Source organism: Crinia signifera, chromosome 8 (genome assembly GCF_055691185.1).
Source record: "Crinia signifera chromosome 8, ASM5569118v1, whole genome shotgun sequence".
NCBI classification, from domain to species: Eukaryota; Metazoa; Chordata; class Amphibia; order Anura; family Myobatrachidae; genus Crinia; species Crinia signifera.
The window spans coordinates 90,717,820-90,742,856 of NC_139224.1; positions in this window are offsets into that span (position 1 = coordinate 90,717,820).

Genomic DNA, 25,037 nt, shown 5'->3' on the forward strand with positions numbered 1-25,037 from the left:
TGGCTCAAAATTTTTCATTTTCAGAAGGAATGAAGGAGACAAAGCACCCCAAAATCTGTGCCCCAATTTCTCCCGAGTACGGCAATGCCTCATGTGTGACCAAAAAGTGGCAGGACTCAGAAGGGAAGGAGTGATATTTGGATTTTGCAGCACAAATTCTGGTGGAATGATGGTGGGTGCTATGTCGCATTAGCAAGACCCCCAAAGCACCAATACAGTGGAACCCCCCCACAAGTGACCCCATTTTGCAAACTACACCCCTCAGGGAATTCATCTAGGGGTATAGTGTACATTTCAAACCCCCAGGGGTTTCACCAATTTTGATACAAGTGGGCAGTGAACATGAAAAATTACATTTTTTTGCACAAAAATGCAGTTCTGGCTCAAAATTTTTCATTTTCACAAGGAATGAAGGAGACAAAGCACCCCAAAATCTGTGCCCCAATTTCTCCCGAGTACGGCAATGCCTCACATGTGACCAAAAAATACCAGTTGGGTGCATGGCAGGACTCAGAAGGGAAGGAGTGATTTTTGGATTTTGCGGCTCAGATTCTGGTGGAATGAATGGTGGGTGCTATGTGGCATTAGCAAGACCCCCGAAGCACGGTGAAATTATGAACCTAATATTCCATAGATGTGTGGTATATTTTAAAACACTCCTTTATACATAGGCCGGGTTTGTCGGGGCAAGTGTCACACTGGAAAATAGTTTGCTTTCTTATTCCCTTTTTATAGCAAACTTTGCACCTTTTTTGTGTCCTGCCCTTTTTTCCAGTGGAGGGGATTTCATCAGGAAAATGCTGCCCTGGTACAATACGGGGGCCAGTACTAGAAGTACTGGGGCCCTCTGCCTGCTGGTTCCCAAATATTAGGCCCTTTATGACTTCCTCTTGAAAGTGCATAAATGTCCCCCTCTGGCCGGTAGAACGGAATAGCACGTAAGCGTTATACAGTGCCATCTGGATGATATACACGGCCACCTTCTTGTACCAGATTTTTGTTTTCCGCAGGGCACTGTACGGCTTCAGTACCTGATCTGAAAGATCCACTCCGCCCATGTACCTATTGTAATCCAGGATACAATTAGGTTTTGAGGTGTGGGTACTGGTACCTCGTACAGGGACGGAGGTGGTACTGTCTCCGTGAATTGTTGTCAGTATAAGGACATCCCTCTTGTCCTTATATTTGACCAACAACATATTTTCGTTGCATATTCCCCTGCTTTCACCCCTTCTCATTACTTGGGCAATGTGCGTTTTTGGGAGGCCTCTTTGGTTCTTGCGCACAGTACCGCAAGCTGCTGTACCTCTTGAACCAAGGGCCTTAAACAGGGGGATGCTGGTGTAAAAGTTATCCACATAGAGGTGATAACCTTTATCCAGGAAGGGGTGCACTAAATCCCAGACAATTTTCCCACTAACACCTACGAGGGAGGGGGGGCATTCTGGCGGTTGAATTCTTGAATCCTTCCCTTCATAAACCCTAAACCTGTGGGTGTACCCTGAGGTGCTTTCACACAGTTTATACATTTTTATGCCATACCTTGCCCTCTTACTGGGAAGGTACTGGCGGAATTTAACCCTTCCTTTAAAATGTATAAGGGACTCGTCGATACAAATAAATTTTTCAGGGATGTACACCTCTTCAAATTTGGCACTGAAATGATCAATGACCGGCCTGACTTTGAATAGCCGGTCAAAGGTGGGATCATCTCTGGGTGGGCACTGTGCATTATCGGTGTAATGTATAAATTTAAGAATTGTCTCAAATCGAGTCCGGGGCATGGCCATACGGTAAAATGGAGTACTGTACAGAACATCTGTACTCCAATATTGCCTAATTTCTGGCTTTTTTACTATGCCCATATGAAACACCAGACCCCAAAACGTCATCATCTCTACTGCATCTACAGGGGTCCACCTAGCAAATGATGACGTGGGGTTTTGAGCAATAAACTGCTGGGCATATAAATTAGTTTGGTCCACCATTAAATTTATAAAATCATCAGAGAAAAATAATTTGAAAAAGTCAATTTCTCTGAGACCTGTGGAATCAAATTGGATTCCTGGCATGGCCAAAAACTCAGGAACCTGGGGCTCAAAATTGTCTGGTGGTGGGGTCCATACTAGATCAATTATTGGGGGGGGAATCTCAGCTGATCTACGGGGGCGTCTTTGAGGGGGTCCCTCATCACCAGAGGAGGAAGAGGAGCTTAAGACGAATCCTTCAAATTCCCCACTTGCATCACTGCCTGTGTCAGAGTCAGAGGCAAGCATGGCATATGCCTCCTCCACTGAATACATTCTCCTGGATGACTGGGAGGACATTTGGGAGGACATTTGGGAGGACATTTGGGATGCCATTTTTATTTTTGTGTTACTGGTAGTGAAATGTTTCAACACGTGTATAGTGTAGGGGGGGGTACAAACTTTATTTCAATCCGGGGGGTATGTAGTGTGTAGTGTGTATGTGGTGCAGAAAAAAAAAAATACTTTATACCAATAAAAAAAAAAAAAAATGAAGGGGTTAAAAATAAAAAATTGAAGGGGTTAAAAAAAAAAAAAAAAGGTCCTGCGCCAAAAATTGAGCACAGATGTTGGTCAGTAACGTCTGTCACTGAACAGCGCTCAAAGGCAACAGGAATCTGATCAAAAAAAAAAAAAAAAATTGATCAACCCTGTGCCGAAAAAGCTGATCAGTGATGTACGTCACTGATCGGCGCACAGTGGCCACAGGACACCCACAAAATCAGTGTGTGTAAAAAAAAAATTAAAAAAAGACCCCACAGCACTCACAAAAAAAAAAAAAGGTGATCAGTGATGCGACACTGATTACCAGTGAGGGACAGCAGGTGCACAACCTTTGGTGCAACTGACAGTGCAACTGGCAGCAACTGACAGGTATATATATAAAAAAAAAACCTCTGCGCCCCCAAAAAGTTGCTGATCAGCACAGATATACTGATCAGCACAAAAGGGGGGGTAGCAGACACAAAATATACACTCTCTATCACTCTCTGTCACTATCTCTCTCTATCTCTCTATCTCTCACTATCTCTCACTATCTATCACACTAGGACACTGCAGCAGCAGCACTGACAGTTATATGTATAAAAAAAAACTGCACCCCCAAAAAGGGGGGGTAGCAGACACAAAATATACACTCTCTATCACTCTCTGTCACTATCTCTCTCTATCTCTCTATCTCTCACTATCTATCACTATCTATCACTCTATGACACTGCAGCAGCAGCACTGACAGTTATATATATAAAATAAAACCCCTGCACCCCCAAAAAGGGGGGGTAGCAGACACAAATCTCTCTATCTCTCTACCTCTCACTATCTATCACTATCTATCACTATCTATCACTGTATGACACTGCAGCAGCAGCACTGACAGTTATTTATATATAGAAAACCCCTGCACCCCCAAAAAGGGGGGGTAGCAGACACAAAATATAGCTCTCTCTGACACTATCTCTCTATCTCTCTCTATCTCTCTCTATCTCTCTCTCTATCTCTCTATCTCTCTATCACACTGCAGCAGCAGCAGGAAGTCTCAGGAAGTCAGATCCAGGAAGCGTCCAGCACGCTACAAGCAGTGATAAGGTGATCAGGTAAGGTATTTGCAAGGATCAGGTAAGTATTAGCAAGGATCAGGTCGGTATTCACGGCAGGCAGGCACGGTGACCGTTCTGCACGCTATTCCAGACCGGAATGGCGTCTGCAGCGCAGTCACCGTCAGTTTAAATGTCGCGCCTTGGCTGTGTTGGTCCGTGGGTCCCACGGACCAATCACAGCCTTGGGGGCAGGTGGGGTGAGGGTGGGGTGAGGTGTCATCGTCACCGATGACCCCCTCATGCCCCCTGACGCCCGGCGGTGATTGACACCTGTGTTACCGAGCGTCCGATTCGCTGGTAACACAGGAAAACGCTGTGAATGGCTGTTCACACTGAACAGCCAATCACAGCGATCGCCGACGGGGGGGCGACATCGCAGCCCCCCCTGGGCATGCAGGGACATGTCTGCTGTCAGGGACAGCAGACATCGTCCCTCTGTCACTGCGTCTCGAGACGCAGTGACAGTTTAAACTCATGACGTACATTTATGCCATGTGTCGGGAAGTACCTCCCGGCCATGACGTAAATGTACGTCAAATGTCGGGAAGGGGTTAAACAATATACAAATAAAAAAAGGGGGTGGGCTATGCTGCGCTTCAGTTTATCTAATACCTCTAAGATAAACATAATAACAATAGTAGTAATAAGATTATTTTATTTAATTAAACAAGCAAGCTTTAAATAAATGGATTTTTACATTAAAAACATGATATAAAAAATAAAACATAACATGTTAAAAAAGTGAAACAATGGTGGTGCATAAATCAATTGTTATAGTCACCCCTGACCTCTGATCCTTTAGTTCTTTATAAGGTTCAGTTTGGTACCTATCCTGGTATCTGGAAAAAAGACCCTTCCAATGTCTGGTTAGAGAAATATTGATGGAATGCCGTGATGTTACTGGCGAGGTATCTTGCCTCCGGTGAGATGGTAGTTCGCTGTATTGCAACAGCAGGCTGGATATACCGGTCTCCCTTGTACTAGCTCGCAGTATTGGTTAGGTGATGTCCACATAAACAGATGGTACAGGTTTTTTGCGTCCAACTACGGTCCTTCCAGAAAAGATGACTTTACTGGTGGATGGTCCACAGAATAACAGTGTCAGGGTCGCTGGGTGTAAAGTAAGTCCGCACCTCTCCACCGATGGGTTTTGCTGTATAGCAAACAGCTTTTTCAAGGTGTGTGTTCATGATTCACTTTACAGTTTTATATACCCTTTGTGATTGGGGAGGTGAGTTCACCTGTTCCCAATTAGCACGTACATAATTAACTAATATACAATTCAAATATACATAAGAAATATATTATAGGGATGTAGGAGGCAGACCTACTTATTTCTGAATACTAAATGTAAAAAATGAGCATAGGAAAGCATAACAAAATAAAAGTAGCACTGATTTACCTGGAAGCCGGTTCCGGATATCCTAAATCCAGTCACTTCCGGTCTGTGGAACGCAAATGTGCGTCTCCCTAGGTGTGTATTGTCCTGTTGTTAAGTGCTTCCGGGTATGTGGAGCGCATTCATGCGTTCCACCGCCCGCAAGCATAATTTGTTCGAGTCGCCAGATAAGCGTTGAATTTGTAGCGCATGTCTCTTATCAATTCCGGAACTGTGGTGTGCATAAATGCGTTCCACAGTCTGGCAGTGCCACTTAGCCACTTCTTTGGAGATAGACATATATAAATATAATCATAATATTTTATCATGGAGTTTTAGTCCTAAGTTCTAATAGTAAGACTGATATTTAGCATATGTATTCGGAATAAATATTTTGTATCACAATATTTCAGAGTCATTAAGATTTATATACCGTATATACTCGAGTATAAGTCAACCCGAATATAAGCCGAGGCACCTAATTTTACAACAAAAAACTGGGAAAACTTATTGACTCAAGTGGGACCCTCACTCGAATATAAGCCGAGGGGGGCTTTTTCAGCATAAAAATGTTCTGAAAAAGTAGGCTTATAATCGAGTATATATGGTATATCTATATTCTTCTATGGAGGAGAGGTATTTCCCTATTATATAGTTACATAGTTACATAGTAGATAAGGCTGAATAAAGACTTGCGTCCATCGAGTTCAACCTACAGTATATCTATATTCTTAAATGGAGGAGAGATATTTCCATATTAATATAAAAGGTTGAGATAAAACAGTATGTCATCGAAGGGAGAATAATGGTACTTACATATTATTAATAAAAAATTCTAAATAAATATGATAGATATGAATGGAAAAGATGGCGTATTGTGGCTCCACTAGGAAGCTAGTTTGCACGCCTGCACACCAAATATTTTACAGATTTTTCAGAGAGAACACCCCAATTTTCGTATATAAGTAAGAGGGGGTGCTGTTCCCAGCAGTCAGGCTTACAATGTTTCGAACGAGAAGAAGAAAAAGAGACTGCTTTAGGGGGAACGCACTGAAAGAATAGAGTCATAAAATATAGCTTTTAATTCTTTATTATTAATAATCCCACAATAAATTTATTTGGGAATGCAGCGAAAAAATAGAGGTTAAAATTGGGACATACAAACATATACACACTATGTGCTCAAAGATAGGAAATATGTGTCTTTAAAATTACACTTGAATCCTATCCGAAAATAGCCTGTTAAATTTTAGCCAGTGATGTAGTGTTATACACGGAGAGTTGTACCCTTATTGAGTAAGTTCTTGGCTACTCTTGATGTGAGAAAATTTCTTATGCTTTCACTTGTATAGACCACCCATTAATGATTTCATCATTTTGCACAGAAAATTGAATCACAGAGATATTAATTAGAGGGAAACTGTTCTCCGTCTTACACCTTTATTGGTGGACAGAAACTTGGTGCCACCTACTGGTGGTTAACCATAACAGTTCTCAGTATGGTACTTAAATGTGATCGTCTCAATACTTATCCTTTTGGTGCCACCTACTGGTGGTTGACCAAAATAAGTAAGATTTTACTCAGACTCAGTTTTTTTCTATAATAGTCTGCTGGTTTTATTGGGGGTCACAAGGAAAGAGTACAGGAGGAAATTTTATTATTATGTCTCATTTAACATGTTTTTATAGCACAAAAAACAAAATTCAAAGAGTTTTTTTAGACAGTATAAATTCCACAGTGTCTTGGGTTTCTTGGAAAGTGTTTAGAGCGCCCAGGTAGGTATACTATGCTATGAAGTGGGATTTAAATTATCCCCTATTTGATCAAGGCAATAGCCCAAACACACCTGTAAGGTGGTTTCTACCTGCTTCACCTCTGGTGTTATTTATCAGCACCTGGGTGGACTAGTGGCGCCCTAATACACTAACATCACAATATTAACATTTTAGGCTAACAGGCATATCAGATAGTAGGTGTTTAGCCAACGCAAGCGTTTCGCTGACTTTCAGCTTTTTCAAGGCCAACCTGTTTGTCCCAGCTGATCGATATTTATCTATATCTCCCACCAATGCAGAGCCTGCGTTGGTATCACATGCATGCGTGATCCAATCGCAGCTCTGCATCTATATCAGTGGCCCTCCTTCTTAGTATGACGTATATGCTGTCCCCACTCCCCCATCAGACCACGTGATCGGGTATCTGCGTCACGTGGTCGGCGTCCCGTACCAGGTGATCCACGTCCCGCACCACGTGGTCTGTGTGATCAGTGACGTTTCATGATTATCCGGCGTCTTACTGACGTCCGCGTCATGTGTACAGTCACATGATCTCACATGTGATCTTCTTGCGACCAATCATGTTGGTCGTAGCTCCGTACCCGGAAGTTGGTCCATGAATTTATCTGTAGCCCCAGCCCTGGAACCGGCATGAAGTATAATGTACTGTGTAAATATGGTTATTAAATCTTTGATGTTTATCAACGACATTTGTACATTGGTCCCTTCTGTCCGCAATATCAGAATTGGTCTCCAAATGGATTTCACATAATGGTCCCTCAATAAACTGTGACTGTATTGGGGATTGATCTTATCGATTATCCATAGCTCTTCATTAAGAATATATGGAATTGCCTAAACAGTGCAATAAACATAATAAAATAATAATAAAAATAGTTTTCATGATGTGGTGTGAGTCTAGTGACAAATAAATGAATAAATAGTGCTCTGTGTGTAACATGTGATGCATGTGCAATATGTGTGTATATGTATACAGTAATAAGTAACTGTAAAATATTAAAAGGTGATGGTTTGGAAGGGAGGGAAGGTATTAGTGACAACAAAAACCACTGCAAGGTGATGAACATTGTATTACAAAATTATGTGATAGTGTGTGTGCCAAGGGGGAAGATGAAGGGGGAAACACAAGATGTGAATTAGTGTTAATTTAGTGAGTATTGAAATATTATTCCTTAGTGTGAAGGTGTGACCTTTCATAAACGAAATAGACTGTTAACCCCATTGTAGTGTGGGTTCAGTCCCATTATCATAATTAATCTTACAAATCATAATGACTCCCTATTGGGCCAGATTGCAATGCAATTAGTGTCATATAAAGTAACATTTATTTATTTTCATGAAAATCTCAGAAGAGTAGGATTTTCTTATTCAATTTACAGAGGACATTGAGACCCCATAAAAAAGATGGGGGGAAAGGGGGAAGGAGTGAAAGAGGGGAAGGGAAAAAGGACAGAAGGCAGGGGGGTGGGAAGAAAAGAGGATTTTATAGGGGGTATATATGATTATCTAAAAAAATATAAAGATATAATAAAAAAGGAGGGGGAAGATAAAGGGACAAAAGAGTTTTCCATTAAATTAGCAAATATATTAATTGCATTAATGATCTTTTATCGTCTTTTCCTTTGCAGGGTTTCCGGGGTTTGGGCCTCAGAGCCTACAACTCGACGGTAAGTATATTATATTTATTATGTAGATATGGTAGAGAGTATGTGGGGTGGGTTTTCTTGCATTCATTGTATGTATTGTCTTTGGAGGGTTTAAGTTGTTTGTTCTTCTTTTATTGGTGAAATGTAGGAGGAGTAAAGATAAAACAGATTGATACTGGTATAATCTATCATGTCTCAGATAGTCTCATCAGAGAAAGGGCACATAACTGTTCGCCTCGTTTAGTCCCTTCGGGAAAAGGCTGTCCAAAAGAAAGATCATTTTGGTCTCAAAACGTAAAAGCTGTTTGTCCAAATCACCGCCCCGTATGCCCAACTGAATGTGTCTCATTCCGAAAGCCATGAGACCTTTAGGGTCTCCATTGTGTTCTCGCAGGAAATGCCTGGCAACTGAGGTGAGATTTTTAAACTTTTGAGAGTCTGCGCGGGCATTCCTTATGCTCCCTACATGCTCCAGAATGCGAGTTTTTAGTGGCCTAGATGTTTTTCCCACATATATCTTTCCACATGGGCACTCCAGATGGTATACGGTGCCAACAGTGGTGCAAGTTATTAGACTTTGTATTTTCCATGTTTTTAAATTTTTGTCAATGAAGTCTTCCTTGGGAACCATAAATTTGCAGGCTTTACAATAGCCACAGCTCTTAGAGCCCTTTTTGTTAAATCTAGGTTCGCATATCTTGGATAAATGGCTCTGAACCAGATGATCTTTGATGTTGCGTGATCTTCTCCAGCATGTTTGTATTCTGGATGGTAGGATGGCACTGAGATCTTTATCTACCTTCAAAATATCCCAGTGTTTCCGGAGAATGTAGTTAATTTCTTTCCAGTACACATTGAAGGTACCCACGAAACGAATCGAGTCAATGTTGTCCTTTTTTCTCGGCTTCAGGAGGGTTTCACGGGGAAGGGCTTCAACTTGTTTTGTTGCCTTCTTCACCAATCTATTGCTATACCCTCTTCTTCTGAAACGGTCTTGTAACTCTCGTTCACGTGTTTGGAAAACTTCTGGGTCTGAGACATTGCGCTTTATTTTCATCAGTTCCCCTTTGGGGATAGCTCTGATGGTGGAGGGCAGATGAGAGCTTTCGGAATGAAGGATGATATTTGTGGCGGTTTTCTTACAATAGAGATCGGTCGAGATGGTACCTTCGTCACTGATCCGGATTTTCAGGTCTAAGAAGCTGATCTCCCTTTGACTCATTTCAGAGGTAAGTTTCAAGTTCAATTTATTGTTATTAAGGGTGGCTAGGAATTCTTTTAGATGCCCCAAATCACCTTCCCATAAGAAAAGGACATCATCGATGTACCTGAAGTACATGAGAATGTTATCGGTGTATTCCTCCATAGCCTCATGGAACACCACTTCCTTCTCCCACCACCCCAGGTAGAGGTTGGCGTATGTGGGGGCACATGCCGTCCCCATCACTGTCCCTCTAACCTGGAGGTAGTGGGATTCCTGGCATACAAAGAAATTACGAGTGAGTATGAATTCCAACAGCTCAAGAATGAATTTGTTAAAGTCAGAGCGAGTTCCCATGTTTAGAAAGTATCGAGCTGCCTGTACACCCAGCTCATGATTGATGCTGGTGTACAGGCTCTCCACATCACAGGACACCAGCCATACTCCGGGGTTGACCGAGATGTTCTGCAGTCTGTTTAGCACGTCCGTGGTGTCTTTAACATGGGACGGTAGTGCAGTTACATGTTCCCTCAGATGTTGATCTACGTAAATGCTTGCCTTTTCTGTCAGGCTCCCTATTCCTGACAGAATTGGTCTTCCCGGAGGTTTCTTTTCATTTTTATGTATTTTGGGGAGCAAATACAGGGTGGGGGTCTTCAGTTTTTCCATTTTGAGGAATTCGAAATCGTTTTTTGAGATGATGTTATTAGTATAAGCTGTTTGTACGATCTTGTTGTATTGTGAGGTAAAGAGATTACTTGGATTAAATATTAATCGTTTGTAGCAGGTGGTATCATTTATATGTTTGTCCAGTTCTTCCAGATACATGGATCTTGGCCAAAGAACTATATTGCTACCCTTGTCTGATGCTTTTACAATCACATCATTCCATTTGGCCATCTCAGACAAAGCAGATCTTTCTTGCTTGCTAATGTTGTCTCTTAGACCTCTTTTCCTCTTCATGAGGTCATCCAAATCCTGGGATACCATTTCTTGGTAGACCTGTACAGCTGGACAGATTTGACTGTCTGGAAAGAAAGTGGATTTCTTTTTTATCTTTTTGTTATTTAAAATTGGGTTGAGGGGGGTCTCAGGTTCGATTTCGTTTTCAAGGTCCTCCAACATTTGTATGGCTAATTGATCTTGTTCAGTAAAGGGAGTTTGTCCCATTGTTTCTGTTTCACCATTATTTCCAAATGAGGGTTTTCTGCCAAAGAATTTCTTTAACAGAATTTTTCTCATAAAGAGTTGGAGGTCCTTCTCACATTCGAACCGATCGAAATCGGATGCTGGGGAGAAAGAGAGGCCCTTACTCAGAATTTTCTCCTGATCTTCAGTGAGTATTCTGTCCATCAGGTTAATAATCCGTAAGGAATCTGCCTCATCTCCTCCTACCGCTTCTGTTGTTATATTCAGTTCTGGTACCTCCTCCTCTCCCTTTGATCCCCTTTCCAATCCAAAGTATCTCTTTTTCGTCTTCGACTTCCTCTTCCCCCTCCTGATCTTTCTCCATATTCTTGTCTGGCCTGATTTTGTCCTAAAAAAACCCTCCTGTGATCCCACTGGGAGGATTGATTGTCTGACAAATCCCCGTCTGATGTTTCTATTTCAGAGCTGCTGAAATTTGGTATATTGGTGTTATTTCTGGGCTGGCGGGGTTTGGTGTTCCATCTGAAAACTTGATTCAAGGAATAATCTGTTTTGTCCCTTTGAAACTTCCTCCGTTTCCTTTCAATTATTTCCTGTTCAAAGGTGTCAATTTCCTTACGATATTTTTCATATCTCTTTAGAAATGCTTCATTACTTTCAAAGTTTTTGAGCTTGTCTCCCAATTGTGTGATCTCCTGATTCAGTTGTAGTAAGATAATATCGTCATGTTTCATGAGTATTCGTATCAGATCTTTTGAACAGTTGGACAGCACTGTCTCCCATTCTTTTTTCAATTCCCCATTCGCTAATTCAAAAGCGGGGAACACTTTGGGTCTCAGACCCCTGGGGATGAGATGATTTTTTAAATAGCTATCAAATGTGCTTCTGTTCCAAGAGGTCTTACTTTGCCTCATGAGGGCTGTTTTTAGGGCGAACAGATCATCGGACCAACCTCCTAAAGAGGTGTCCGTTATATCTTCTCTGTTTGAAAATAATGAGTCAATATCGTTTTTTAATTTGTCTCTTCTTTCTGCCAGATCTCTAGTGAGACTAAACTGAGACATGATGTTTCTAGGATGATTAGATCCAATGAACGTATAGATGCTAGGACAAAAAGGTTGCACTAGATGGGATCAGAATTTGTAAGAATTTTTGGGAGATATATTTCTCATGGGAGCTAGGAGTGCGAGAGAACTGAGTTCACAGAGAAACTATGGCGTATTGTGGCTCCACTAGGAAGCTAGTTTGCACACCTGCACACCAAATATTTTACAGATTTTTCAGAGAGAACACCCCAATTTTCGTATATAAGTAAGAGGGGGTGCTGTTCCCAGCAGTCAGGCTTACAATGTTTCGAACGAGAAGAAGAAAAAGAGACTGCTTTTCTAAGTGAAAGCATAAGAAATTTTCTCACATCAAGAGTAGCCAAGAACTTACTCAATAAGGGTACAACTCTCCGTGTATAACACTACATCACTGGCTAAAATTTAACAGGCTATTTTCGGATAGGATTCAAGTGTCATTTTAAAGACACATATTTCCTATCTTTGAGCACATAGTGTGTATATGTTTGTATGTCCCAATTTTAACCTCTATTTTTTCGCTGCATTCCCAAATAAATTTATTGTGGGATTATTAATAATAAAGAATTAAAAGCTATATTTTATGACTCTATTCTTTCAGTGCGTTCCCCCTAAAGCAGTCTCTTTTTCTTCTTCTCGTTCGAAACATGAATGGAAAAGATAATTGTAAAAAAAATGGGATTAGTTACAAAGATATATGGATAAAATAAATAGTACCAATAATAGTAATAATAATAATAATAATAATAATAATAATAATAATAATAATAATAATAATTCTTATTTGACATTATTTAGATCAATCGCCTCATTGAGGCCCTCTGGTGCATTATGTTAGTAATTTTTATTTATAATATTTATGTACCATTATTCTCCCTTCGATGACATACTGTTTTATCTCAACCTTATATATTAATATAGTATCATATATAATAATTAATATTATAAATGACCTTTCTGTGGGGGAGAACCGAGTCTGCTAAGTATTCCCATCTTTTGGATACATTTGAATTTGTCTGATGGACTCTTGTTGATATTTTTTGTCACTCTTGCACTTTATATGCCATAAAATGTTTTTTTTGCATGAACTAAATCTGTTGTTGCTGGTCTCCAGTTCCTACTACAGGTTGAGTATCCCCTATCCGAAATGCTCGGGACCACAAGCATTCCGGATAGGGGAATTTTCCGGTTTTTGGAATACATTTTTGTAGCCATACTTACCTGTCCCCTGATGGTGTCCGGTGGTCCCTCGGTGTCTGCGCAGTCCCCGGGCGTCCACAGCAGGCCTCCGGCATCTTCTCCTGGTCTCCAGCAGTCCCAGGAATGCATTGCGCGAGTGTGCGCGCGCACCGGTGACGTCACCGGCGCGCGCGCACACTCGCGCAATGCATTCCTGGGACCGCTGGAGACCATGGAGAAGATGCCGGAGGCCTGCTGTGGATGCCCTGGGACTTGGTAAGTATGAAAAGAGGGTTAGGGGGGTTAAAAAAAAAAATTCGAATGATTCCAAAAACCACGGTTTTTGGAATAATTCGGATAGGGGATGCACGGATAGCGGATACTCAACCTGTATATCTAATTACCATATATGGACTGGGCACACAGTAGCTGATATTAGTTAGTGAGTGCGGTTTATCCACATATCCATATATATATAGGTTGGTAATTAGAGGCAGGCACACCATTGCGATAAAAAGTGAAAGTTTTTATAGTGAAATTTTTCAAAGATCCATTTTCTGCAGCAGAACAGTGGTAAAACAGCAATCCATACTTAGCATGATAATCAGGTACATGGAATCACAGGTACATCACTGCAGGATCAGTCTGGCTCGAATATTTTGTGATACAAAATATTTATTCCGAATACATATGCTAATATCAGTCTTACTATTAGAATTTAGTACTAAAACTCCATGATAAAATACTATGATTATATTTAAATATGTATGTCTATCTCCAAAGAAGTGGCTAAGTGGCACTGCCAGACTGTGGAACACATGCACTCCACAGTTCCGGAATTGATAAGAGACATGCGCTACAAATTCAGCGCTTATCTGGAGACTCAATCAAATTATGCTTCCGGGTGATGGAATGCATGAATGCGCTCCACATACCCGGAAGCACTTAACAACAGGACAATACATACCTAGGGAGATGCACGTTTGCGTTTCACAGACCGGAAGTGACTGGATTCCGGATATCCGGAACCGGCTTCCAGGTAAATCAGTGCTACTTATTCATTTTGTTATGCTTTCCTATGCTCCTTTTTTACATTTAGTATTCAGAAATAGGTAGGCCTGCCTCCTACATCCCTATAATATATTTGTTATGTATATTTGAATTGTATGTTAGTTAATTATGTGCATGCTAATTGGGAACAGGTGAACTCACCTCCCCAATCACAAAGGGTATATAAACCTGTAAAGTGAATCATGAACACAGACCTTGAAAAAGCTGTTTGCTATACAGCGAAACGCGTTAGTGGAGAGGTGCGGACTTACTTTACACCCAGTGACCCTGACCCTGTTATTCTGTGGACCATCCACCAGTAAAATCATCTTTCTGGAAAGACCCTAGGCAGACACAAAAAACCTGTACCATCTGTTTATGTGGAAATCACCTAACCAATACTGCCAACTGGTACAAGGGAGACAGGTATATCCAGCCTGCTGTTGCAATACAGCAAACTACCATCTCACCGGAGGTAAGATACCTCGCCAGTAACATCACTGCATTCCATCAATATTTCTCCAACATTGGAAGGGTCTTTTTTCCAGATACCAGGATAGGTACCAAACTGGACCTTATAAAGAACTAAAGGATCAGAGGTCATGGGTGACTATAACAATTGATTTATGTACCAACATTGTTTCACTTTTTTAATGTGTTATGTTTTATTTTTTATATCATGTTTTTAATGTAAAAATCCATTTATTTAAAGCATGCTTGTTTAATTAAATAAAATAATCTTATTACTACTATTATTATTTTTATCTTAAAGGTATTAGATAAACTGAAGCGCAGCATAACCCAGCCCCTTTTCTACCACATAGCGTTAATGTTTGTAGGGGCGTATTTACATAGCTGCGATGTGCAGTCAAAATGTGCATTTGCCCTTCTCACTTCTAATTAAGGTAAACCTATATTGCAACCTCTGCTGGTACTAGAAACCATCTGTTATTGGTAATTGTGAGATTCTAGAGAAATGGACGGCGTCAAAAAGCCACTGCCACTAATTGAAAACCCACCACAGAGTGAAATAAAAGTGTTACAATGACAAATTGTGTTCTACAAATTTGTGTGATACATTTAGGGCCTTATTCTAGTTCACTCTTTCTGACAAAATCCTTCTTAGATGGACACAACCATGTGCACTGCAAGGGGGCAGATGTTAAATGTGCAGAGAGAATTCGATTTGGGTGAGTTATTTTGTTTCTGTGCAGGGTAAATACTGGCTACTTTATTTTTACACTGCAATATAGATCGCATGCTGCTTTCCCACTGCCTAAACGGGTAAAGACCGTTTTTTTTAAACGAGTCTTTAAACGGGTAAGAGCCATAAAGACCCTTTCTCACTGCAGCTTTTAAACGGTAAATTACAGTTTAAAAGCCGTTTTTGTCCCATTCCCACTTACCCATTTAAAGACCCATTTATAATAGTAATGATGGAGGGGGGGAGTTTTAAAAAAAATGACGTGGGGTCCCCCCCCCACTGCCGTAACCAGCACCAGGCTGAAAGAGCCGGGGCTGGTATTAAAAAATCAGGAAACCCGACAAATAGGGCTTTGCTGATTTTTTAAAACCAGCCCCCTGGTGCTGGTAACGGCAGTGGGGGGGGGGACCCCATGCGTTTTTTTTTAACGGGTAAAAGGTACCCCTTTCCCACTGGTGAAAAAATGGCTTTTAAACGGGTAAAACTCTGCTTTTTACATGTTAAAAAAAACAACTTATTTTTAAACAGGTACAGCAACCTGGAGCATTCCCAATGCAGCTCTACCACTTTAAAAAGGCTAAAAAAACAGCAAATTTCCGTTTAAGAGCTGCAGTGGGAAAGGGGTATCACTTTGAAGTAAAACCCCACCCAAATCTAATTCTCTCTGCAGAAGTTACATCTGCCCCCCTGCAGTGCACATGGTTTTGTCCATCTAAGAAAGATTTTGTCAGAAATAGTGAACTAGAATAACCCCCTTAGTGCCCTGCATTGTCTCTACTGATTATGATGCTGTGCCAATGCTATGCTCTTACACAGGCAGTGACAGCACAAGTAAGGAGTTAATCTTTATGTGTTTCTGTAAATTGAATATTCATAGCAGGTTATTGGAAAGCTCAAATCTTTACCATAAACACCATAAACACCAAGCAGCACAGTCAGCCATCTGTCACATTTTATGGCCTCCTAGAGGTGTCCATTAGCCTCTGTAGAGAGCAGCAGGTCAGAGTACTGCACTCACATCTCTGCTGAATGAAGCATGGGGGATACAAAAATAGCATAATTATCATTCTCTAGCAGCTACAGTCCTGTTTATGCTACACACTGGAATGCCTGTTTTGAAACATAAAACACTATTTCTATAACTGGCAAAATGGCTGGGTTCACCTGTCTGGGTCTCCTGCTGTTCCCAAGTAACTTACACCTGATAGTGCTGATTAGAGTTCCTTCTCCATTTACTTGCTCGCCACTAATCTTTTGTTTTCCTGTTTCTGCAGAATGTTTTAGTTGCATCTTTATTCTCGATCGTTATACTTCTCTTCTATGGGATTACTGTCCAACATCTAGTGACAACTGAATTATACTATTACAGTTCTGTAAAAGAAGGGTGGTTATTACATGTGAAAAGGCAAACTCGGTAGCGCCCTGGTACTCTACTGGTGGCATTGGCAACTGGATGCTAGACTTGTATGCACAAACAGCAGCCAAATGTTGCTTACAAGTTTCACAAACATAAAGGAGTTCAAGAGATCCACACTGCAAAAACAGTCCTTTGTCTACATTTTACTTATTGTAGTTTGCTTATATCACTTAACATTTTTTAAATACAGATTTTAATATGGCGTGCAATTAAAAAATAGATACCACCTTAAGAAGGCTATGTACTAAGCCTTTGGGAGTGTTAAAGTAGAGATAAAATACTTGCTTACCAGTTAATAATGGTCATTTTACAGGTTAGGTTTGAAAATGGCAGTTGGAAGCTGATTGGTTAATATTATTCTCTCTCCTTTATATCACTCTGAAGAAGGGATGCCAATCCCAGGGCATTTTTTCAATCCCGGGAGTCGGGATTAAAAATTGCTCAGTCCAGGGATTCCGGGAGGCAGCCTGCTGGCGAGACGCGGAGAAATCTCCAGTTTTTTTAAAGCGGCAATCATTTACACTGCAAAACCAGTTTGATTTGGAAGTGTAAATGATTGCCGCTTTAAAAAAACTGGAGATTTCTTACCAAATCTCTCACTTTCTGAATCTCTCATCCTATTAAATCTCACCCTGGGTTTTTTGTCTGCTGAGAGGCGGACAGAAAGAAAGAAAAACGCTTTTTGGCACACACTTTAGGATTACATAAATGAATGAATTTAATAAATAACTTTTATTCTAGACTTTTTTAAGATAGATGGCACAAAATATGGAAATATAATACATAATGGATTTACTTAATTTAAAAATGTGGTGTGATCCATATACAAATTCTCCATATGGTCAATCATTAATTTATCATTTAAGCACTGTATTATCAGTGGTACATTTACCAGTGATCATAGGCAGTAAAATGATTATATTCCCCTCAATGGTATACTGTGTAGTAGCTGTGTACTTTATATCAAAAAGATATTATACACCTACACCATTTTCTGGGGAATGGAAGAGCCTGAACAAGCCTATTGCTTATAGTCTATAATAGATATTTGCTCTGGCAGTCAGTATTACAGAAGCCATTGATTCCAATGGCAACTATTACCTTTGTTATTATATTGCCATACCTGGTCTTCTCCAGGGGTCTCCCACTTGGGTACTGCCCTGGCCCTTCACTGCTTGGCTTCCAAGTTGCGTGAGGGTTTGGGCAGTCCAGTGAGGTATGATGGCAAAAAAACAGGGTATTGAAGCCAAATCAATAGTTCAGTTGGCTGCAGGCTGGGATCAGCAGGGAAGTATGACCTTAATGCTAAATGGTAATTAACGTCTGATATAAGGGGAATAAATTGAAAAACACTTAGAATTATAGTGAAAGGGTTAATCCCTTTTGAAATGTTCCCTAGTAACGTAGGGAACATTCCCTAGTTCCCTATGAAACAATTCATTTATGTAATTCTAAAGAGTGCGCCCAAAAGCATTTTTCTTTCTTTCTGTCCATCTCTCAGCAGACAAAAACCCAGTGTGTAAACAGGAAAAGTCAGGCCGCGAGTGGAATCATAGGTCATGCTGCACAGGCCGCAGCACTGCACCTCCAGCGCTGGAACCCGCTCCCGCTCGACCTCTCCTAGCTACACACAGTCACAGAAGTCATGAGGCCGGAAACCCGCTCTCCATCGGAGGCTGGAACCTGCTCGCCGCCCAACCGTGAGTGACAGTGGCCAGAACCAGCTTGCCGCACACTGGGTTGGGAACTGTCAGGCAGCGTCTGAGCGGGTGCTCAGATGCTGCCTCCATTAGACTGCACATGCGCAGTCTAATCCCGAAATACAGGGATTGGATAGTCCAATCCCAAGACTGAAATCCCAGGCATTTTGGGGCCAAATCCCAGGATCCCACTGATCCCGATCCTGGGATTGGCCACCCTACTCTCAAGACTGAATACTGTACTGTCCATACGCCCTCTTAGTGATGTTTATTTATAGAATGAGGAATACTGAATATAAACATGGAATGTGTCCTGAAAAACTCAATAGCAAAGATTCAATCGTAAGAGCAATTATTTATTAATCTAATAAAAGTAGTCATATCTATGTGTAATGCATACCAATATTGTGTACTTCTTACCCATGCAAAAAATTCACCAACAAATATTATACAATTAATTTTAAATTTGAATCTTCAGATTTGCAATATAAGCAGGGTGTCAAAATCAGTAACCATAACAGTTTACATAATTGTACAGCCAGCAGGTATACACTTTCAGTGCTGCTGTAATAGTGTTACCATTATTACCTTTGTCATTTCCTTCAGTATGTCATCAAAGATAAAAAAATATCATAAACTTTCCTGATTTTGTGTAATAATAGTTTAAATTGTATAAGCAAATCTACATAATTCCCTATTAAGCATTATTAAGTGCTAGAAACTGAAAACTAATCACTGAAAAATTCCAATAAATAACAATTTTGATATCACATAATTTTTCATTGCCGATTACGAGACTCGCCAATGCAGAATCACCTGCACCCTCTAATGGTAAAAAAGGCAGAACATGCCAGGTAAGCGAATTTCAAATGCAAGTTGGGTATAGTGAAAGTGAAAATGCAGCTTATGCAGGTCAGCACAAAAACACATTTGGCAGGTAGAAGGAGTGTATGGGGCACCTGCTACACAGTATGCAAGTGCATTCTGGTGAGAATAATTGGCATAAACTAGGCAACATTTATGCAGTGGTAGATGTATTTTAACATGTATGACTTTGTGGGGCAGATGTATCAAGCTTCAAAAAGTGATAAAGTGGAGAGTGATAAAAAACCAATCAGCTCCTACCTGTCTTTTTTCAAACACAGCCTGTAGCATGACAGTTAAAAGTAGAGATGTGCGGGCTCGGACTTCAGAGATCCGAGCCCCCACGGACGTCATCATTCCGAGCCCGATTCCGAGCAGATTCCCGCCTGACTCGGTCCGTCCGCGTGATTAGAACGTCATCTCCCGGCGTCGGATTTCGCGAGGCTTTATAAGCGGCTGCCGTGCCCGCCATCTTCACTCCAGTCAAGTAGTGGGTTGGGAGAGGGTGTGTTGGTGCTGCTGCTGGGGCTTAAACTTGAGCTTGACCTTGAGCTTTTGCAATCGCTGGTGCTGTCTCTCAGTGCTGCTGTGTAGTAGTCTAACTGTGTACTTGTATTACTACTGTCTCCTCTGTGCGGTCTACCTCTGGTGTGCTGTGCTGCCTGTAATTAATTATTTTATTTGCTGGGGCTGTCTCCCTCAGTGCTGCTGTGTACTCTGTTCTCAGCTTAGGACAACAGTCTAACTGTGTACTTTTAGTACTACTGTCTCCTCTGTGCGGTCTACCTCTGGTGTGCTGTGCTGTAATTAATTATTTTATTTGCTAGGGCTGTCTCCCTCAGTGCTGCTGTGTACTATGTTCTCCTCTGCTTAGGAGAACAGTCTAACTGTGTACCTGCCTGTAGTACTACTGTCTCCTCTGTGCTGGGGCATACCTCTGGTGCTATGCTGTGCCATTTATTATATATATTAATAATTAATTAATTAATTATATTAAATAAATATATATAGTCCACTGGTGCTGCACTGCTGCCTGCACTGAATCTGCCAGTCTGGTGGTCTGTGGTCTGGGGCTCACAGCCTAATAAATAATAATGCCGTATATCTTATCTAGTTACCTGTGTGGTCTGGGGCTCTCTGGCTAATAAATAATTAAATACTGCCTGCCTAATAAATAATTAAATACTGCCGTATATCTCTACCTTTGTGGTCTGGGGCTCACTGCCTAATAAATAATTAAATACTGTCTGCCTAATAAATAATTAAATACTGCCGTATATCTCTAACTTTGTGGTCTGGGGCTCACTGCCTATACTGCCGAATGTACCGTCTGGTCTGGGGCTCACTGGCTAATAAATAATTAAATACTGCCGTATATCTCTACCTTTGTGGTCTGGGGCTCACTGGCTAATAAATAATGGTACTTGTTTCCTAGCACGGCCACACCGATTTACATCAGGGTGGTCGTGTCGGAAAAATCGGGTCGATCACATCGCATGCGATTTGGTCGCATGCGATGCGATCGTCGCGACCGACCGATTTTCGACCCGATTTTTTTTTTTAATGAAATGTAAATCGGGTCCCTGGGACCCGATTTTACATTGGATTCAATGTAAAATATTCCCAACCCCCCCAAATTTAACGGCGTACACCCCACCCCACGATAGACGCCAACCCGAAACGTGGCGAGCGCAGCGAGCCCGCGAGGGGCGGCGGTGCGCGTCCTCCGACCTTTTCATTACCCCTACTATCCACGTCGGCGTGGAGTTGAGAATAGAATAGTGTGGCGAGCGCAGCGAGCCACCGAGCCCGAAGCGTGGCGAGCGCAGCGAGCCCCGCGAGGGGACGCGTATACCTGTGAAGTTATACGCGTCCCCTCGCGGGGCGCGCTGCGCTCGCCACGCTTCGGGCTCGGTGGCTCGCTGCGCTCGCCACATTATTCTTTTCTCAACTCCACGCCGACGTGGATAGTAGGGGAATGAAAAGGTCGGAGGACGCGCACCGCCGCCCCTCGCGGGCTCGCTGCGCTCGCCACGCTTCGGGTTGGCGTCTATCGTGGGGTGACGACGGGGACATCTATAATGTGAAATGGGTCATATTGGCCCATTTCACATTTTTCACATTTTCTCACTATTTCAATGTTAAAAAATATTTTAACATTGAAGCCTATGGAAAAATCGGGGGCATCGCGTCGGGACCAATGTTAATGGTCCCGACCGACGCGATGCCCCCGATATTTTACCTTTCCCGACACGATTTCAATGTTAAAATATTTTTTAACATTGAAGCCTATGGAAATATCGGGGGCATCGCGTCGGTCGCGTCGGGACCAATGTTAATGGTCCCGACCGACGCGATGCCCCCGATATTGTGTCCTAGCCGGCAAAATGGACCTGATTTCAAAGGAAATCGGGTCCATCCTATGGATCGTGTACCTTAACTTAAAGGTACACGATACATACGATTGTGGCCGTGCTAGGAAACAAGTACCTAAATAATTAAATACTGCCAGCCTAATAAATAATTAAATACTGCCGTATATCTCTACCTTTGTGGTCTGGGGCTCACTGGCTAATAAATAATTAAATACTGCCTGCCTAATAAATAATTAAATACTGCCGTATATCTCTACCTTTGTGGTCTGGGGCTCACTGGCTATACTGCCGTATGTACCGTCTGGTCTGGGGCTCACTGGCTAATAAATAATTAAATACTGCCGTATATCTCTACCTTTGTGGTCTGGGGCTCACTGGCTATACTGCCGTATGTACCGTCTGGTCTGGGGCTCACTGCCTAATAAATAATTAAATACTGCCATATATCTCTACCTTTGTGGTCTGGGGCTCACTGGCTAATAAATAATTAAATACTGCCTGCCTAATAAATAATTAAATACTGCCATATATCTCTACCTTTGTGATCTGGGGCTCACTGGCTAATAAATAATTAAATACTGCCTGCCTAATAAATAATTAAATACTGCCGTATATCTCTACCTTTGTGGTCTGGGGCTCACTGCCTATACTGCCGTATGTACCATCTGGTCTGGGGCTCACTGCCTAATAAATAATTAAATACTGCCGTATATCTCTACCTTTGTGGTCTGGGGCTCACTGCCTAATACTGCTGTACCTGTCTGGTCTGGGGCTCTCTGCCTAATACTGCCGTACCTGTCTGGTCTGTGGCTCACTGCCTAATACTGCCGTATCTACCCTCTGGTCTGGGGCTCACTGCCTAAATACTGTCGTATATCATTATCTACCTGTCTGGTCTGGGGCTCTCTGCCTAATACTGCCGTACCTATCTGGTGTGTGGCTCACTGCCTAATACTGCTGTATCTGTATAACTGCCTGCTGGTGCATACTCACTGACATATATAATTGCACTCAAGTGGCGCTGTTCTGTGGCATAACTCCACAATAATAATGGAGATCCAAAATATGGAGGTTAACAAACAAAGGAAAGATGAAGATGCACTTCCTCATAGTTCTGAAGCTGCTGCCACTAGTCATGACATAGACGATGAAATGCCAACAACGTCGTCTGCCACGGCCGATGCCCAGTGTGAAAGCAGAGGGCATGTGCAATCGAAACCAAACTTCCGTAAAAGGAATAAAAATATGAAATGTAAATCGTTGGAAGAGAAACTAAAACTGGGCAATATTCCATTTACGACACAGAGTGGCAAGGAACGGCTAAGGCCATGGCCTAACTTCATGACTAGTGGTGCAGCTTCAGATGACAAGGAAAATCATCCTCCTCTCTCCCCGCCCAATAGGAAATTAAAGAGAGTTAGGCTGATACTGACTCAGAAAAGTCTGAAAAAATTTTAGAAAAAAAAAACAGAAAAAAATTCAGAAAATAAATATGGAAAAAACTCATCCTTCTAAAGACATATCCCAAATCCCCACGGAGAGTCAGATGGTGGCGGTGGTAGTTATGCCGAACCTTCCCATCACTGTACGTGAAGAGGTGGTTCCTTCCACCATTTGCAGTAAGCCCTCTGCATATGCTGTAAGGATCACCCACAGTCTAGTTCCAGATTTTATTAGTGAAGGTGATGTTGTACACCAGGAGGAGGATATTGATGTAGCTGGCACTGAGGAGGAAGTTGTCGAGGAGGATGGAGACTTGGTTTGCTTAAATGACGCACCAGGGGGAATGAGGCACCTGTGGGGGAAAAAGTTGTTGTCCATGGGATGAAAAAGCCCATCGTCATGCCTGGACAAAGGACCAATAAATCCACCTCTGCGGTCTGGAATTTTTTTTATCCGCATCCGGACAACAAAAGTATTGCCATTTGTAGCTTATGTAAAACTCCAATAAGCAGGGGTAAGGATCTTGCCCACCTAGGGACAACCTCCCTTCAACGTCACCTAAAGACGCGTCATGGTTCAGTGTTTAGTCCAGAAAGTGAGGCTAGCAGTCCAGCGACACCTAAATCACTTGGTCCTCCTTTTGGAGCCAAATGCCTCGATCCGGATAGGGGGGAGTCCTGCAGTCCATCTCACCTGCATGAATGACTCCATAGATTCCTCCGGAGGATCCTGCAGCACTACGCCTACTACTACTACTGCCGCTGCTGGAAGTCAGTCATCATCCCAGAGGGGAAGTCAGTCATCATCCCAGAGGGGAAGTCGTAAGACCGCTACGTCTTTCACTAAGCAATTGACCGTCCAACAGTCATTTTCCATGAGGATGAAATACGACAGCAGTCATCCTATGGCAAAGCGGATAACTGCGGCCTTGACAGCTATGTTGGTGTTAGACGTGCGTCCGGTGTCCGCCATCAATGGAGTGGGATTTAAACGGTTGATGCAGGTATTGTGTCCCCGGTACCAAATCCCGTCTAGATTCCACTTCACTAGGCAGGCGATACCCGCGATGTACAGGGAGGTCAGAAAAAGTGTCCTCAGTGCCCTGAAAAATGCGGCTGTACCCACTGTACACTTAACTACAGACATGTGGACAAGTGGATTAGGGCAAACTAAGGACTATATGACTGTGACAGCCCACTGGGTAGATCCATCGCCGTCTGCAGCAGCAGCAGCAGCAGCAGCATCTCCTGCATGCCAGCTCCTTCTTAGGCAGGCTACACTGTGTATCACCGGTTTCAAGAAGAGGCACAACGCCGACAACCTCTTAGAGAAACTGAGGGAAATCATCTCCCTGTGGCTTACCCCCCTTAGACTCTCCTGGGAATTTGTGGTGTCGGACAACGCCAGTAACATTGTGCGGGCATTAATCATGGGCAATTTCCAGCACGTGCCATGTTTTGCCCACACAATAAATTTGGTGGTGCAGCATTTCATAAAAAATGACAGGAGTGTACAGGAAATGCTTGCGGTGGCACGCAAAATTTGCGGACACTTTCGGCATTCTGCCACAGCCTGCCGAAGGCTGGAGCGGGAGCAAAAACTCCGCAACCTGCCCTGCCATCAGCTGAAACAAGAGGTGGTGACGCGCTGGAACTCCACCCTCTATATGCTGCAGAGGATGGAGGAGCAGCAAAAGGCCATTCAAGCCTACACAGCCACCTACGACATAGGCAGAGGAGCGTGGCTGCACCTGACTCAAGCGCAGTGGAGGCTGATTTCCGTGTTGTGCAAGGTTCTCCAGCCGTTTGAAGTAGCCACACGTGAAGTCAGTTCCGACACTGCCTGCATTAGTCAGGTGATTCCCCTGATCAGGCTGTTACAAAAGCAGCTGGAGAAAGTGAAGGAGGAGCTAAAGCGGAGCGATTCCGCA